The 16,079-nt window shown below is 49.6% G+C and overlaps 1 long non-coding RNA gene across 1 annotated transcript; it reads left to right on the top strand.

The window, feature by feature from the left end:
• The first annotated feature begins 2,851 nt into the window (after window positions 1-2,851).
• LOC132243565 (uncharacterized) lies at window positions 2,852-15,528 on the top strand. The gene is made up of 4 exons (XR_009455200.1): window positions 2,852-2,937; window positions 7,269-7,325; window positions 13,209-13,335; window positions 14,838-15,528. It is a non-coding gene; the product is annotated as an uncharacterized LOC132243565 (long non-coding RNA).
• The last annotated feature ends 551 nt before the right edge of the window (window positions 15,529-16,079 follow it).

Raw genomic sequence — 16,079 nt, 5'->3', positions numbered from 1 at the left:
GTCTGAGAATCAGGGCACCAGGCATCAATAGTAATTGGTGAGTCCTAAAAAGGACCACATCTATTTCTTTGTTTGTGGCAGTGGGTACTCTATACAGCTTGAACCTTGTCTATTAGTGGCCAGATTTGCCCTCCTGCTATGCAGAATTGTAAGTATTAGGTATCTTTTTTACCTAGGGTGCATTTTTGGGGGGATCTGCTGTTAGTAGAGGAGCACCGATACATTGGTCTGATATCAGATCATTACCGATATCAAGAAAATTGTCTATATTGGATATTGGCCCCATCGGGGCTGATAAATGTCCTTGCTGCGCACAGCTGCAGCACAGCATGGAGCAGAGCCAGCAGTGTGGAAAGCTGCCTCCAGGTGGTAAGTCCGAAGAGAAGGGGGGAGGGAAGGGATGTGGGTGTGCAGATCAACGTCCCCTGAGGTGAGGGAAGGGGCAGCGGTAGGTGCTGCCCAGCTGGGACAGAGGGGAGGGGGCGCGGGACAGAGGTGTGGCTCATGTGCGGGGATGGCTCCTGCTGCTGCTTGCACCCTGGGAGGGCGGGGGAGTGGGGAACACGTGCCCCCAGACCTGCATGGTGCAGGGTGGGTTGCAGCTGTGGGGTGGAGCCAGAGCTGGTGCTGCACAAGCCTCTTCTCAGCAGGAGCTGGGCTTGGAGTGGGCTCCAGCAGTGCTGGGCTGCAGCCACCCCAAATTTTGCCACAGCTCTGCTCTCAGCCCCATGCCACTGCCTGGCACAGCCCTGGCTGAATGGTCTTTACCACCTAAGTGGTGGGAAAAGCCTGCCAGGTGGCAGGTGGCAGCATGGGGTTGGGATCTGAGCTGCAGTGAAATGTGGGGTGGCTGCAGCCTCCTCCCAGCACCACTGGAGCCTGCTCTGAGCCCAGCCCCTGTCAAAAAGAGCTCTGTGCAGCACTGGCTCCAGCTCCACTGCACCACTGCAGCCCACTCCACACCATGCAGATCTGGGGGCACATGCCCCCTTGCCTTCCCAGGTGCTACCAGTGGAAGTAGCTACCCCCACCCCATGAGCCATAGCTTCATCCTGCACTCTCCCTGTGCTCTGGCTGGGCAGCCCCTTCCCCTGCCACCTTCCTCACTGTGGGGGATGTTGATCTGCACTCCCACAATCCTTCCCTCCCCTTTCCCTTCCACCACAATGGACTTACCAGCTGATGGAAGCTGTATTGGATAGCTGATCAGTATTGACCAATATTCCTCCTTAAAAATTGGCTATCGGTATCGGCCCCCAAAATCTCTATTGGTGCACCCCTAGCCGTTAGCCCCCCAGGCACAGTTCCTGGAGTGCAGCATTAAGATGCTTCAAATGTTCCTCCCATGACCATGAATAAAGCATCATCGTCGATGTAGGCCACTGCATAGTCCTGATGCAGGGCTAACACTCAGTTCATCAGTTTTTTAAACATTGCAGCAGCCTTATGCAGCCCAAAGGTCATACGCATGAATTCCTACAACCCCCAAAGGGTTGCAAATGCAGTTTTGTCCTGGGAGTGCTCTTCCATTGGGAATTGACAGTACACTTTTGATGGACTGAGGGTAGATATTAAGCACGCCCCTCCTATTTTCTCTAATAGATATTCTACATGGGGCATAGGGTATGCATTGAAGTGGTCCCTGGGATTAACTTTCTGGAAATCAATGGAGAGGCGCATGGTTTGATCCTTTTTGGGGACCATGCTGATAGAATTGCACTATTCATTCCACCTCCATCTGAACTTTCTCTTGCAATTTTTGCAGGATTCTTCTTCGGCCTTCTCAGACCACCTGCCCTGGTGGTGTTTATATCTGATACTCAACTAAGGTGGTCTTCCCTGGGCAAGTTATAAATACCTTTGAGAAGGACTGCCCTACTTGCATTAATTGCCACTGCTAGAGCAGTTAACTGCTGTCCCAACCATACATTCTCCAAGATACTTATGTCAGTCACAGCTGGGCTGAACTGTTGCTCTTGGCCCATGGCACTTCACAGCACTTCCCTATCAACCCACTTTTTAAAGAAAAAATATATGATAAATTTGTCATGTTTACCCACTCAACTGCCATACCTCATAATCTATTGGGGTGGTTCTGTGGATTACTTCATATGGCCTTTGCCATCAGGCCAGAAATTTAGATGTCTCATCTGGCAATAGGACTAACATTCTGTCCCCTTCCTCAAACTACCTTTCACATACCCTGAGATTATAGCTGGCTGGCCTGTTGTTCCTGAGCCCCCCCCCAGGCTTCCCCTTGTCATAGACCAGGCCACCTTCAATCTCTCTCTCATCTTCAAGACATGGGCCACAGGACTGTGGGTGGAGCCTTGTTGTATTTCCTAGCCCTCTTTAACCAGGTCTAACAACACCCATGGACGATGGCCTTACAACAGTTCAAAGGGGGAAAATTTTATGGCACTCTGTGGAGCTTCGCAGTATGCAAACATTAAAGGCCTGAACATCCTGTCCCACCATCAGGTGTCCTACCTGGCTACTTTTTTTAGCATGCTTTTTAAAGTGCAGTTAAACTGCTCAACTAGGCTATCCATCTGCTGGTGGTAAATCAAAGTTCTCAAGTGCTGGATCCGGAGAGTTTCACTTACAAAACCCAGGCCATAAAATAGCTTCCTTGGTTGTTGCAGAGCACTCAGGTGCCCTGCTCCTAAAGAGGGGAAACTGCTAGGGAAAGAGCCCTAGCAGTGAATAAGGAGCCCAGCTGTGGGTTGTCAGGGCAACTGGAGGGAGCAAGAGATTGCACCTGCCGGTGGTCAGCTGACAGAAAGGGGCAGGGCCTGGCTTCCTTATAAACTCTAGGGGCTGAGGTCAGAGGCAGTTCCCTGCTAGCAGCCCAGGAGGAAAGAGCTCTCTTCTGTGGAAAAGAAGGGAAGCCTGATGAAGGAGCAGCATCTGACAGCTGTGGGATGAAGAGCTCTGGTAGGCTTGAGCATGATTATAGCCAGGTGGCTTCTGTTTATGTTATAGCCTAGGGGCTTGTGTTTGTGTTACTGTTTGTCACTGGTGGTTTGGGTGAGGCTATTAGGGGTTGGAGGAGGCCTCATAGGGGACTCACACTAGTGTGGGGACCCAAGTACCAGTGAGGGTGCAGCATTTGGGGTACATAGACCCTAGCCCCAGAGAGGGGCAGTTGCGAAGCCCCAGAGAAGGGGGTGTTGCTGAGAAGCCCCAGTGCGGGTGTGGTCAACCCTGGAGAAGGGGGCAGTAGTGTGGTCAGCCCCAGAGGGGGGCAGCTTTACTGAGGAGGCCCCAGAGGGGGGCGGCTTTACTGAGGAGGCCTCGAGAAAGGGCACAGAAAGAGAGACAGGGCTACGGAGAGCCCGAGCGCCAGAGAGAGTATACACCCAGACAGAACAACGTCTATTCCAGCTGTGAGGCTTGGGGCATGGTAAAAGGGGTGGTTGGAGCCACGCATAGTCCATAAGGCTAGGGTGCCCTGAAACACCTATGATAGAACGGGGACCACCAAGGGGTTCTGGAGCCCATGGGGCTTGGAGTACAGATAAATCATGTCCAAGAAGACATGAAGGCAGCCTCCCTAATATATTAGAACACCAAAGACATGGCGGGCGAGAATCTGAGGGTGCCCTTGGGCCAACTTGGCACGGGAACGGGGCCTTGAGGAGATCACGGCTCTCCTGCAGGACCCTGCTGTGACATTGGTATTTAAAATTTCTTTTGGATGGCCTACCTTAGTAAATGTGCACAAAAGCTCTTCTGCCACCTTTTTCCATATTTGCTGACTTCAGGGGTACCTCCTCCAAATACCAGGTGGCATAATCAACCAGTACCATAATAAACTGATACCCAGAAATACTCTGTGGCAATGGGTCAAAAATATCTACTGCCACTCTTTCAAATAGTTTGTCTATTAATGGCATGGCCACCATGGGAGCATGTGGTGGTCACTGCAGGTGGGAGGGTTGGCACTGAGGGCAGGATCAACAAAACTAGCATATTTCCTGCCTAATCCCTGGCCAAAAAAACTGTTTTTCTTGCTGCTCATGGCTCTTATCTTCCCCCAATTGCCCTCCCTTAGGGAGTTCATGTGCATAGGCAACATGTGGGATGGGGGGCATCCCCCCCCCCCCCCCCCCGAGATTGGTGCCAGTGTCAGCAGCAGCCAGCATCTGCAGGCAGTCACCACACAGCTGTATGGGCATAGGAATCTCACATACAGAAGAACATGTCTTTGCCAGCAGTAATGTGTGGGGAAAGGGGAAGATGTGGGGGAAGGGATGTGTAGTGCAGCCAGAAGTATCCCTACAGGTGGTGGCAATGGCAGCATAGGCTTGCCCTCCACACTGTTTAAGCTCAGGGTCCTGTGCCAGGTTCACAGGAATGCCCAGGGAACCATAGTGATCAGCAGGAGCAGGGCCTAGTAGATTGGGCAGCCTGGGATAATCTCATCAGGAGCACACTTGGGGGGGGGGGGGGGGGGGGGCAGCACTAGTGTGGAGGGAGGGGAATCTGGACCCAGGGTGCCTGTCTGGAGAGGTCCCCTCAGAGGAGCCCAGGTGCCATGGGGTTAGCTGCAGTACAGGAGACTGGCTGGCCTGCAGGAGGAGAAGAGGAGGGGAGTGGCTCTGGAGCCCTGGCAGCAGGTGTGTCCCAGGCTGGGAAGGGGACAGAGGAGGCAGGCTGCCTGTGACCAGCATCCAGCTGCCAACCTGCCCCTGTGGAATGAACAGGGTCAAAGGGCTCATTCCACAACCACCTGTGCCAGGGCCTTCCTAGCTGACTTACCATAGTCCCTGGGCATCCATGCATGCACAACCCCTCATCTGAGGCTGGGCATCCCACAGCCCCTGGTATTGAGCATCGTATCTCAGAAATGTTGCCTCCTATATGCGGCTGTAGGTCCTACAGAGTCAGGAGAAAAATGGTTGTTTGTGAGAGTATGCATTGGTTGGCATCTGGTTTGTCCCATCAGGTTTACTTTCAGCCCTGGCTGGGGCTCTGAGTATGTACTGGCTCTGGCAGCTCAGAATCCATGACCAGACTGAGCTGTTGGACCAGCTATCAATGTTGCTGAGGAGTGCCTGGTGTACTTGTGGGCCTGGCAGGAGGAGAATATTGCCTGCAAGTGGGAGAGGGACTTCCACAAGGTAGTGAGGGACTGGCAGAGGGACCGGGGAAACCAGTGCAGGGACAGGCTCCTGGCCCTGGAGGTGAGGCACTTGAAGGCCCAGGAGCAGCAGGCTCCTGATGTGGCCAGGGCAGTGGAGGCAACAGAAGAGGACTGCTGGGTGCTGGACACCATCCTAACCCTGGCAGTTGCCTTCATTCCAGCTGCTGATGTACCCCCGGCCACAGCCCTGCTTTTACCCTGTCAGCCACGCACCAGCTAGCAGCAGCAGCTCCTCCCCATTGGCCTGGGCTGAGATGTGGCATCACATCCAGTGGCCATGTGCCCCTGCTTTGGCTCCCACCCCTGGGGCCCCTGCTACCCAGCCCCCTGCCTGGGCCCAGCCCCACTACACACCCTAGCTCCATGTGGCCCAGGAGCAACAGTTTCCTGCAGCAGGGCCCGGACCACATGTGGACCCTGCTGCCCAGCTCACTAGCTACAGGAAGGGGAGGTGGATGCACCAGCAGAGCAGTGGCTGCCATTGCCTCCAAGTAATTTCCCCCTGTCCACCAGCCTCACCATACCTTGCGTGCCCATGGGGGTATGACCAGAGGCCAGGATGCTGTGCACCTGTTCCCAGGCTCTTCCCCTTAGGTGCCCACACATCATTGCCCCCCAACCTCAGAAGGCGCACACAGCGTGAACTATAAAGAGTCTTCATGGCAAAGATAGTGTTTTATTGATGAAAGGTAGGATGCATGGCAGAGGGGATCCGTGGGCAGGGAAGGATGGGTTCTATTGTGGGGGAGGAAGGGGTGAGGGGAGTCTGTGTTTGTGGAAGGGAATAAAGTGCTTTCCTGAAAACTGTCCTCGGTGAGCGTGGTGCTAGGGGTGCGTGGTGGGGCTGGGGTCTGGGGCCAACCATCCAGATGACCTCCATGCAGCCACTAGTTCTAGTTGGCTGGGCATGTACACAGGTGGTGGGGCTGGAGGCCCAACAGTACATGGATGGCAGCAGTGGTGGCATCCAGGTGCATGTTATTGGTGTCTCTGACAGGGTCCAGGTAGCACCATGGGGTCTGAGCAGCTGCAGCATTGGTGGCAGAGAGCCTGGAATGGCACTGTGAGCCTGGCCAAGAAGCTGTGATGTGTGTCGGGGAGCCACCAGGGACAAAAATGACTTGGGACAGACTGTGGTGGTGCAGCAAGAGTGGCCAGCAGGATCCAGGGGCAGTGGAAATTGCTTCTGGGGCCTAGGATTGGAGCAGCCATGACATGGTGGGTAGAGGCTTTGGTGACAGACACACAGTGTGCTGCTACCACACCCTGCAGCCTGCTCTGGGCCAGGGAGACAAGTGGTCAGGGAGCAGAGCTGGCTCTTAAAGATGGTCACTGGCTGCAGGCAGGTACTTTCGGTGCTTCTAGTTTCCCCTAACAGCAGCAGGGGGCCAGTGCAGGGCCAGAGGGCGTAAGATCAGACTTCTGCTAGGTGCTGCAAATCTGCTCCTAAATCCCTGCACCTGCATATTCCTGCCCAGGCTGGGTTTACTGTACAGTAATGTTTCTCTTATATGGTTGTGATCCAATCTCCACTTCTGGTTTGATAGTGGGGTTCTTCAGCAGGGCTCCTCCACCCCTACACCCTGGACCCTTACCTCATGTGAATAAGTTAAGTCCTTTTTTAAAATTCCAATGAAACAGGAGATAAGAGGGAAAGTAATTAAGCAGTCCCTTTTAATTATATCCCCAGGATGTGTCTCTAGAGAACACAAACCTTCCACCTTTAGGTCAACCAGAACCTTCCCTCCTTCAAGTAAACATAATGTGTAACCAACCTCTGGTTTCCCTTCAGGTCTCAGACCCTGTGAGAGAGTGCTTTGTCTCATGTTCCTGCGTTCTACTTTCTTGCCTCTTCTGTCTGAGCCCTTTTAATCCATAAACCATATGCATGGTCCCTGTACTACAGACCCATGGAGAAAATTCTGGCACAGTGTTTGTCCGTCAGCTTCCTCACTGCCCTTCTCCTCCCCTGGAATGTTCATCTGGCTGACTCTCTTGTTTCCAGCCCTTCTCAGCTTCTTTGCTGGGATGACTCCTCCAGTCAGCTGGAGCTCATCAAGTGAACTTCAGCACACCTGGGGAGCTGCCTGCATTTTTTTTTTTTTTTTTTTTTCCACAGTTGCTTTATCTCATGACTTCTGGCAGTGTTCCATACTCATTCCCTGGCCTCACTAAGGTGAGTTCCTGCTTTTCTATAATTCCTATTATAACTATTACAATATTAAGAGTCTTCTTAACATCTTATCTCTCTTTTCTATACTTTCTTCCTCCATCTACCTCCTCCAGATCTGTTTGTAACAAGGCTTTTTAATACTGCACATGTTTCTGGTATGGGCCTCAGTGTTGATCCACCTGTAGTGCACAGGGAAGTACCCATTTCTACAGCCCTTTGTGCAATGGAGTCTACCCCCATGTTAAACGCACCTTATTCCACAGAAGCCCTTTTCTTTCTATCTTGCCCACCCTCCTGAACCTGTATAAGAAAAAAGACAGAAGCCATATATTTTCTCCTTCTAATTTGGGTGGGCCCCAGTATGCTCAAATGTACACTCTTTCCACCCCTAATTCAGACCAGTTAGGAGATGGTAATGGTAAGTGAAAAGAGTTACTTACAAATTAAGATAAAGAAAGCCTTAGAACCTCATCCTGGAAGGATAAGCATTGGCCAAGTAAATTGGTACCAAATTAATCAACAAGGAGAATATGGACTACTAACGGTTCTGGTTTTGACCTTAAGCCATTCTGGGCATATCTACACTGTTTTTGCAGCTGGGATATTTCCAAACAAAGACATGACGCATGCGAGTTATGGGACTGACCTCACAAGGAAAAGAATATTCTGTGGGTATTGGTTCTTGAAAACATCACCACTTTACCTGTAATAAGTGCGGAGCTCACACAAGGGCCTGTGTCCAGGGCAAACTTCCTTCCAGCTTGCAGAAAGGGCCTATATTTTTCCACTTCTCTTTTTTTTTTTTTTTTCTTTTTTCTTTCAGTTGAAAGAGAAAGTTACTTTATTAATAGTCCTAACTGCTAAATCTAGTTATGTAAGGAAGAACACACAGAGCAACTGAAAAGCCCTGGAAGCACCCCAGAGTCCCCTGCATTCTGATTCACTTCTGGGAACAGTCTTCCTTTTACTCACCTGCTATGTTTTGATGTTTCCTCCGGTTCTCAAAGGGGAGGCTACTCTAGGGATTCCAGATCTCCTCTTTGCTCTGAAGAACACCCAAAAAGTGAGAACCTCTGCCTTAAGCACTAATTTCACAGGTACATACCATCCCAACACTGTGCCCCATGCCTTGCAGATATTACTGTTGTCACTGTTAGGGCTTTGGCCTCCCCAACCTCCTCTCCCTTACTTTGGATAGGCCATCTAGCCTAGGCCCACTGCACCAGGCCTGGTTTTGAAGCTCTAGCTCACATTTATCCTGGACCCCTGGATTATATATCTTTATAATCCCAATCCAAACCATCAGTTCAAGCTATAACATAAACACTAAACCCTGAGCAATAACAATAAAGAAAAATAATACAAGCAGCGTGCTGCCTTACCCTGAATCTCTTTCTCTCCAGGTCTCTCGGTCCTGTGCCCCAGCCTGCAGAACTATTTCTTTCTGGTCCCCTAGGTACTCAAGAGCCTGCATTCCATCCCAGCCTGGGCTGGCTTTCCCCCAGCTGGCTCAACCCAGGGTTTATATAACTCTAGCCTGAGTTCTCTCCCAGTCAGGTGATAGCCCCCAATCAGCTGATTAGCCAGCAGGGCTACTCTTTAATCCCTGCTCTGCTGGAAGCCTGTGCTCCGAGAACTCTGTCCTTAAAGGGGCCACCCTACATTCTAGTAAAAGGGCTAGGATTCCCTATTAGAGGGAACCCATCAAAGCCTGCTATGTACACCTTAGTGAAATCTGATCAGAAACAGACTTCATTTGTGTGTGCTACTTGTTGAAACAGTGTTGTATATGTCATCAGTTTCCCAGCCTGTCTCTGCTGGCTTCAGTCACAGTGGACCTTGAAGGAAACTTTGTCACAAACAGTATTTTAGAAATGAATTAAACCTTGCTGTTCCCCTGGACTACTGTTTTTTAATAAAATATCTGCTTTATTTACAAGCCAATTTCCAAAAGCAAACCTCTAATGTTATTTTCTAGTCATTAATCCCTTTCTTGAAGGTCTTGCACCTTCTCATCATAAATGGAGCATAATCAAGGGAACTACCTCAAATGTTCATTGGGGTTGTGGGGAGGACCTTCACCAGTCATTCCAGAAGAGTATGATGGCATTCATGATCAGGGGCTCCAACTGGGGCTCTGGGGTACTTCCATCAGGATGTTGTGATGAACTCTTGACCATTGTTTAAATGATGCCTCTGCCCCCTCTGACTCAGTCTTTTGCCTCAGCATTTCCTAACCCATCAAGAAAGTTTTAGCTAATCAAGTTTAAAGAGGCCTCCCATACTAGGACTGGGGAATGTATTGCTCAAGATGCCTATTGAACCTTTTACTCAGCCATTAGTGCCGTTCCTATTGTCAAAATTACTGCATAAACTAGATTTAAAAAAAACCCATGGTCAGAATTTTGGGGAAACAAACATTCGTAGCAATTTAAACCCTTTTGTAAAATGGGCATTTTTGTTGTCATTTCAACCAGACCAATTGTGCCATTGTAGCATCACTAGTGTCCATTATTTTGTAAGAGGATGGAGAAGTGCCAAGAGCCAGATCCTTCCTGTGCAAACAACAGCTTTGGTCTCTATCGGGATGCTGCCACTTTACTCCTTGTTCCATTTCTCTGCACAAATTTGGGGAATTAATGAAGCTACATTGCATTACTATTTTTGTATAAAAAATTTAACACAAGCAAAGCAAAATGAGCAAAAGAAAACAAACAAAAAGATGACAATAAAACAAATGGTTAATTTGGCCTTTTCAATTTTTGGCATGACTGAACTATTTGAGGCCCTGGAGATGATGCTTCACATGATGCACCATTTTATGTAGCCACTCTGCAGATATTCCCAGCCTAATAGGTGTTAATTGTTGCCCTTCATATATTTCATAGCCTTTAACAAAGTTCTGCTTTACATTTCATTGTCTAGCATAGTTAATATTACAACTACTTACAGTAATAGCATTTTACAAACACAGCCAAAGCAGCACACAATCATTATGCATACTTTTTTTCTGGACCAAGTAAACTTCTTGATGCTTCAGTGGTGGTCCATACCCTGCAAAACACAGAGGACAAAAGGGAGGGGCTTAATCCCTTCTTAGGTTAGTTTAGGTCATGGCTGTTGCTGGTTTTGTTTACAATGGGCCCTGGCTCTTGCCATTTAGTCTTTCATCCTTTCTTTAGTGGTATGGTACATCATCTCATCTTCTACTTTTCATGCTTGAGGATGCAGTACAGGTCTCAATTGTCCATTCGTTTATCTGCTAACACTCAGGCTGGAGCTCATCTGGAGATTTTTCTCCTAGCCCCTTGCAGAGTCTTTTTTTTTCCAGCAGTCTTTATTTCTCAAAGTGACATGTATTCCAAGCACCCTGCAACATGTCTTTTTTTTCTTGGCCTCCACCAAGGGTTGGGGTATTTTCCCTTTAGCCTTTTCTCATCAAAGGGTGACCCACAAGGCAGTGGGAGCTAGGGTTTTCATGTGCCCTATACTCACCTTTTCCTGGGTGGCAACATGTGGCATTTTGTAGACACCACCCCACCACAAGTAGCTCTACCACATTAACCAGTCCCAGGAGGGCATAGTTTCCATGTTTTAGCCAAGACAATTTCCAGGTTCTCCTGCCATGGTCATCTTCACCCCTTATGGGCATAATTTTTCACTTCTGGGCTTCTTGGCCCCTCCTCGGTCTAGGTGAGATCTCGGGATCCTAGCCTTGGCAGTCTTAGCAGTGGTCTATTACAGCTTTTGACCTCTCTAGCACCCCACCTCTGGATTGCCAGACCCCTTGGTCTTTCAGGGCTACTCCAGATCTTTTTGGGATATGGGCTCCTGGATCCCTTTGGTCTCCAGCTGTGTGCTGTGAACTTTGACCCCTCTCTGGGTCCTGACCACATTATTGGGCCAATGAGTCTTTGGGACCTGGCCCTGTTATCACTTGCCTCTCTTGGACTACAGAGCTCTGTGTCTCTAGTCTCAATGATATTCCGATCCTCTTGGGCTGTCAGACCTCTCATCAGGTCTCTCTTTCTCTCTTTCTGTTGGCTCCATTCTGAGCCTCTGAACCAATTTGGTCCCACTCCCTCCTGGCCCCTCCTAGGCTAGAAGTCACTGACTTTGCTTCATACACCATCCAGACTATGAATCTCTGGCTTTCCATGCTCTTACATGGGCCCTGCTCTTTGGCCTCTACTCTCATTCCCTCTCTGAACATTTTGACCACATCCAGACAAGTTAGCACATGCTTGTTGTGGCATCTCAAAGCAGTCTGAGATTCTGCAGGAGGCATACCAGAAATTTAAAAATGTTCCCTGCATTGTGTATTTGCAGCACAAACTCTAAATTTGACACCAGGAAATTGTGGTATTAAAAAAAACAACCCCTCAATCCCTGGAAAAAAAGTGCTTTAGGGAGTGCCCCTGAAGCAACCAGTGGCTGGATCCTCCAAGGAAATGCTCTACCACCCACCAGAGTGTCTCTATGGCTGCCGCATGCCCCTGCTGCTCTACTTCAGCTTGCTGGAGCAAATAGAAGTGGGTGAAGGCTGCAGCAGCAGCTCAGACCTAGGCTCTGTCCCCAGTAAGCAGGGACAGGAGGGTGGGTGCACTGTGGGGTGTGCCTGCAGCGGGTCATGAGTGCTCCAACAGCCCAGATAGCTGCTGGTCCCTGGGAGGCACAGTAAGCTGCTGGCAGAGGATGCAGAAAGCCCAGTAAGGGCAGGAGATATCTGTTACTCACCTGCAGGTGCAGAGATGCTGATGGCAGGGCAACACACATGGACGCAGCCTCATTTTAGAAGCATATGCTCCCTGCATGTCAGCATGTGCGCAGAGGCTGATGCACCCTGAGCCAACAAGTGAGGGTGGGGGGGGGGAGCATGATTGAGCAGTGGCAGCTTCAGGAGCTCCACAGCTTCAAGGATACAGCAAAATCCTAATCCAGCAAGCAAGAAGCACAGCTGGATCCACTGACTAAAAACCCTCTGGATTCAGTCATAGTTGACTCCAAGGTGAACACAAATGTGACAAAGTGATCAACAAGGCTAACCACACTTTATCATGCATTAGCAGATACATGATAAACAAGTCCAGGGCGGTGATGCTTCCCCTGTATGCAGCACTGGTCAGGCCACAGTTGGAGTACTGTGTCTACTTTGGATGCTGCACTTCAAGAGGGATGCAGAGAATCTTGAGAGGGCTCAAAGGAGGGGCAATCATATGGTCAGAGGCCTACAGGCAAGGCCCTACAAGGAGAGACCTCAGACCTAGATCTCTTTAGCCATCACAAGAGAAGGCTGAGAGGTGATCCTGTGGCTACCTATAAATTCATCACGGGAGGGCAGCAGGGGATGGGAGATGCTCTATTTACTAGGGCACCCCCTGGAGTAACTAGGAACAATGGCCACAAATTGATGGAGAGCAGATTTAGGTTGGACATTAGGAAGAACTCCTTCACAGTAAGGGTTGCCAGAATCTGGAATGGGCTTCCAAGGGAGGTGGTGCTGCTCTCTACCTTGGAGGTCTTCAAGAGGAAACTGGACAAGTTCCTAGCTGGGCTCGTCTGACCCCAGAACTCTTTCCTGCCTAGGGCAGGGGGTCAGACTCAATGACCTACTGAGGTCCCATTCGACCCTAACATCTATGAATCTACGGATAGTTCATTGGGCTGGACCTCACCGGAGTTAACAGCATTTCAAGGCATGGTAACCCCATAGCTAAGCACTTCTCAGTATGCTTATATACTCCAGATACCCGCACAAATGATCCGTGTGCTAATAACGCCCCCCTCCCCCCATGGGGGGAATGGAGTCATCTTGTCGCAAGATGATCTAAAAATGTATATGTAGTTGAGGTGCACATCAACATGGTCCAACTTCAACTCTTCTAGGGCAGGACCACACTAATCATATGTTCCAGGCTGAAAGAGGAGGTGGAGCAGTGCAAATGGCTCAGGGACAGCAGCGCCGAGGTGCTAAGAAAGCACATATCTGGAGTTACTCTCTCAGGATCACATGGTTTGTTTTAATAATTTATTATTTATATATTTGCTTGTTTTATGTTTTATGCTACTTCCTGTGGGGATAAGTTTTCCCCAGGGAAAATAAAAAAAAATGCATTAGAAAAGTGACAGCCAACGCATTACAAGGGGCAATAGAGAGATTCCAGGGAAACTGTTTGGGACCCAGTTTCACAATATTTTCTAGGCAGCTATGGCTGGTGAGGAAACGAGAATCATTAGAAATGGGAAAGAAAGACACACCTTAGCTATGGGAGTGAAGAGGAAGTAAAAAAGTATGTAATGCTAGGATGAAGGTGGATGAGAGGAGTCCTGGTGGGATAATGTACTTACCATTGGTAATCCAAGTAGGGCCACACAGAAGGTTTAAAATGAATTTTGGACAGCCTAAACTCAGTACCCAGTATGGCCACATACTGCTAGTACACAATATGCTGACCGTTCATCAAAAGGACTGATTAATATGATCAGAAAAAAAAGAAGGGGTAAAAGATGTATGGGACAGTGAGAAGGCAATTACATGGATGGAACAAAGTGGAAGGCAGGTGTTGAGGATGGATTTTGCAAATGAGTTAGGGATTGGAAAGAAGATGATCAAAGATTTGACCTCCAGGGAACACCAGATGTTGAGAATGGAAGTGAATTTTAGATAACAGTGAGGGTAGGGGAAAAGGGAGGTGGAAGTTAAGTGTTAAATTAAGTGTTTAAGTGTTCCCATTAGCATTTTTAGCACCAGAAGGGTAGGATATCAGAGCTTGCTCTGGCTTCTCCAAGTGCCAGCCTCATATGGCAGTATCTCCAGACCCAATACTTCTTCCCTTCTAGGGGAGCAACTTTCCCATTTTAAGGGTGTAGACTGTCTTGGGGAGCACCTGAAAGGCTGGCACATTATCAGATGCATGTGTGGCCAAGCACCTCTGCTCTCACTCCAGGTCCACAGTATGGGAACTCGAGCTGCCCTTGAAGCATGGCAGGGAAGGTGCCCAGACCTCAGGCACCTGGGTCCTGGACACTGCCCACTCTGCTAGAACGCAAATCTCTGGCTGGCACCAGAAGCCCTGCCCAGGCTGCTACTGGGGCTTGTTCTGAGCCCAAAAGAAATGTAAACAAAAAGTCAAACTTATGTCATGATTCACTTAATTGTCATAAGGCTCCACTGGTTTCCCCATCTTCCTCAGGCGTTCACCTGGGGACAGCCACAGCAACTCGGCTCTCTCCCCTCTGGCCACCCTGCTGCTGTTCTTCCCTTCCCTCTTATTTTCTATGGAGTCTCTGGTCACCTGACCTCCTGGTCAGCTGACCCAGTCATGTGCTGTTGCCTGGCAACCTGGCTCCTTGCTGATCACAGTAACCTGTGTGCTGGGGAGGGAAACAGTGGCCACCTTGACCATATTGGCCCCATTGTTGGTGACTGTGAACCCGCAGGGGAGCTTGCCCTGCCCAGTGAGCCACCCCTGCACCAAGCAGTTCATGGCTCCCATGATCTCTTTTGCTGTGTAGGACTCATCCATCACCTTGGCTGGAAGGAGAGACCACTGATGGCCTGATTGGTCACAGCAGAGCCCTGTGAGGGAGATGTAGGTGTGATCACCACCCCTGTAGCTCCAGATGTCCTAGGTGACATGTAAGGCCACCTGCGGAACTGCCTTGTGCAGCTCCTCCCTCAAGTATTGCCTGCATGCCTCATACAGGGAGGGCACCACTGGAAAGGATGAGGCCATGAGTGCCATGAGCCATCTGAACCCTGGCCGCTCAACTAAGGAGAAGAACTGGGCATCAGCAGTAAGCACCTCCCCAGTGCTCTGGGTGATCTTGCTCTACCTTGTAACATGCTCCACTGTTTGTCCTCCTTTTCCCCACTGTTCCAGGGTGGCCTGCCTCTGCTTTGGGGGGAAAGGGGCTTTGGAGCGAGAGGGGGACTTCCCTTTGGGCATGCTCCCACTCATGCCAGGCTGAGGTGGAGCAAGGGCAAGGGGGTGGTGCATGTATTGGCATTAGGGTTTTGTGAGTCTTCGTATCCTGCTTCGGATCCGGAGCTGCTTCAGATACTTTGGCGTCTGAAGCGGCATGCCTGGATCGAAGCGGGGTCTCGGCAATGATATCCAAAGCAGGTCGGAGCATCCAAAGAGCTTTGGATCTGCTTCAGATGCTTTGGACCTGCTTTGGCCATCTTGAGTCACAATTAGAAGAGGGAGGGGGAGCAGGGGGGGTGGGGACGGAGAGTGGGTGGAAGGGAGGGGGAGCAGGGAGAAAGACTGACATCTGTAGGTAGCCAGTGAGAAGGATTTCTCACTGGCTACCTTTCCAATGGCAACATCTGTGGGGTGGGACTAGAAAAAGCATAAAAGCCTCTGTTTGAAGCCCTTTTGTGCCTTTTGCAGCTAATTCCTTGTCAGCAACTGTGTGAGAGAGGAACGCTCAGACTGAGACTTGCCTTCTCCTTTTTCTTGTTACAAAGGAGTGGGTAGGATTTATCTTAGCTTATCTTAGATTATTTTAGCTATTCTATTCAATTATTATTAAAATTACAATTCAATTTATTTCTTTGAAGTTATATTTTCTATTTTTTTGGAAAGTTTGCAAAAAGAAAGGTGTGTTTTCCTAGCCAGTGTGATCTATCACTGTGGAGGGAGGCAAAGATTGCTTGCATGCATACACGCACGCATGCATGCACACATACAGAGACCCACAATATAGAAAAAAATCACAGCAGAAGAAGACACAATTCAAAAAGGATGTGGA

The sequence above is a fragment of the Alligator mississippiensis genome, chromosome 10, assembly GCF_030867095.1.
Source record: "Alligator mississippiensis isolate rAllMis1 chromosome 10, rAllMis1, whole genome shotgun sequence".
NCBI classification, from domain to species: domain Eukaryota; kingdom Metazoa; phylum Chordata; order Crocodylia; family Alligatoridae; genus Alligator; species Alligator mississippiensis.
The sequence above is the reverse complement of the archived record's forward strand: the minus strand, read 5'-3'. Positions and strand labels throughout refer to the sequence as shown.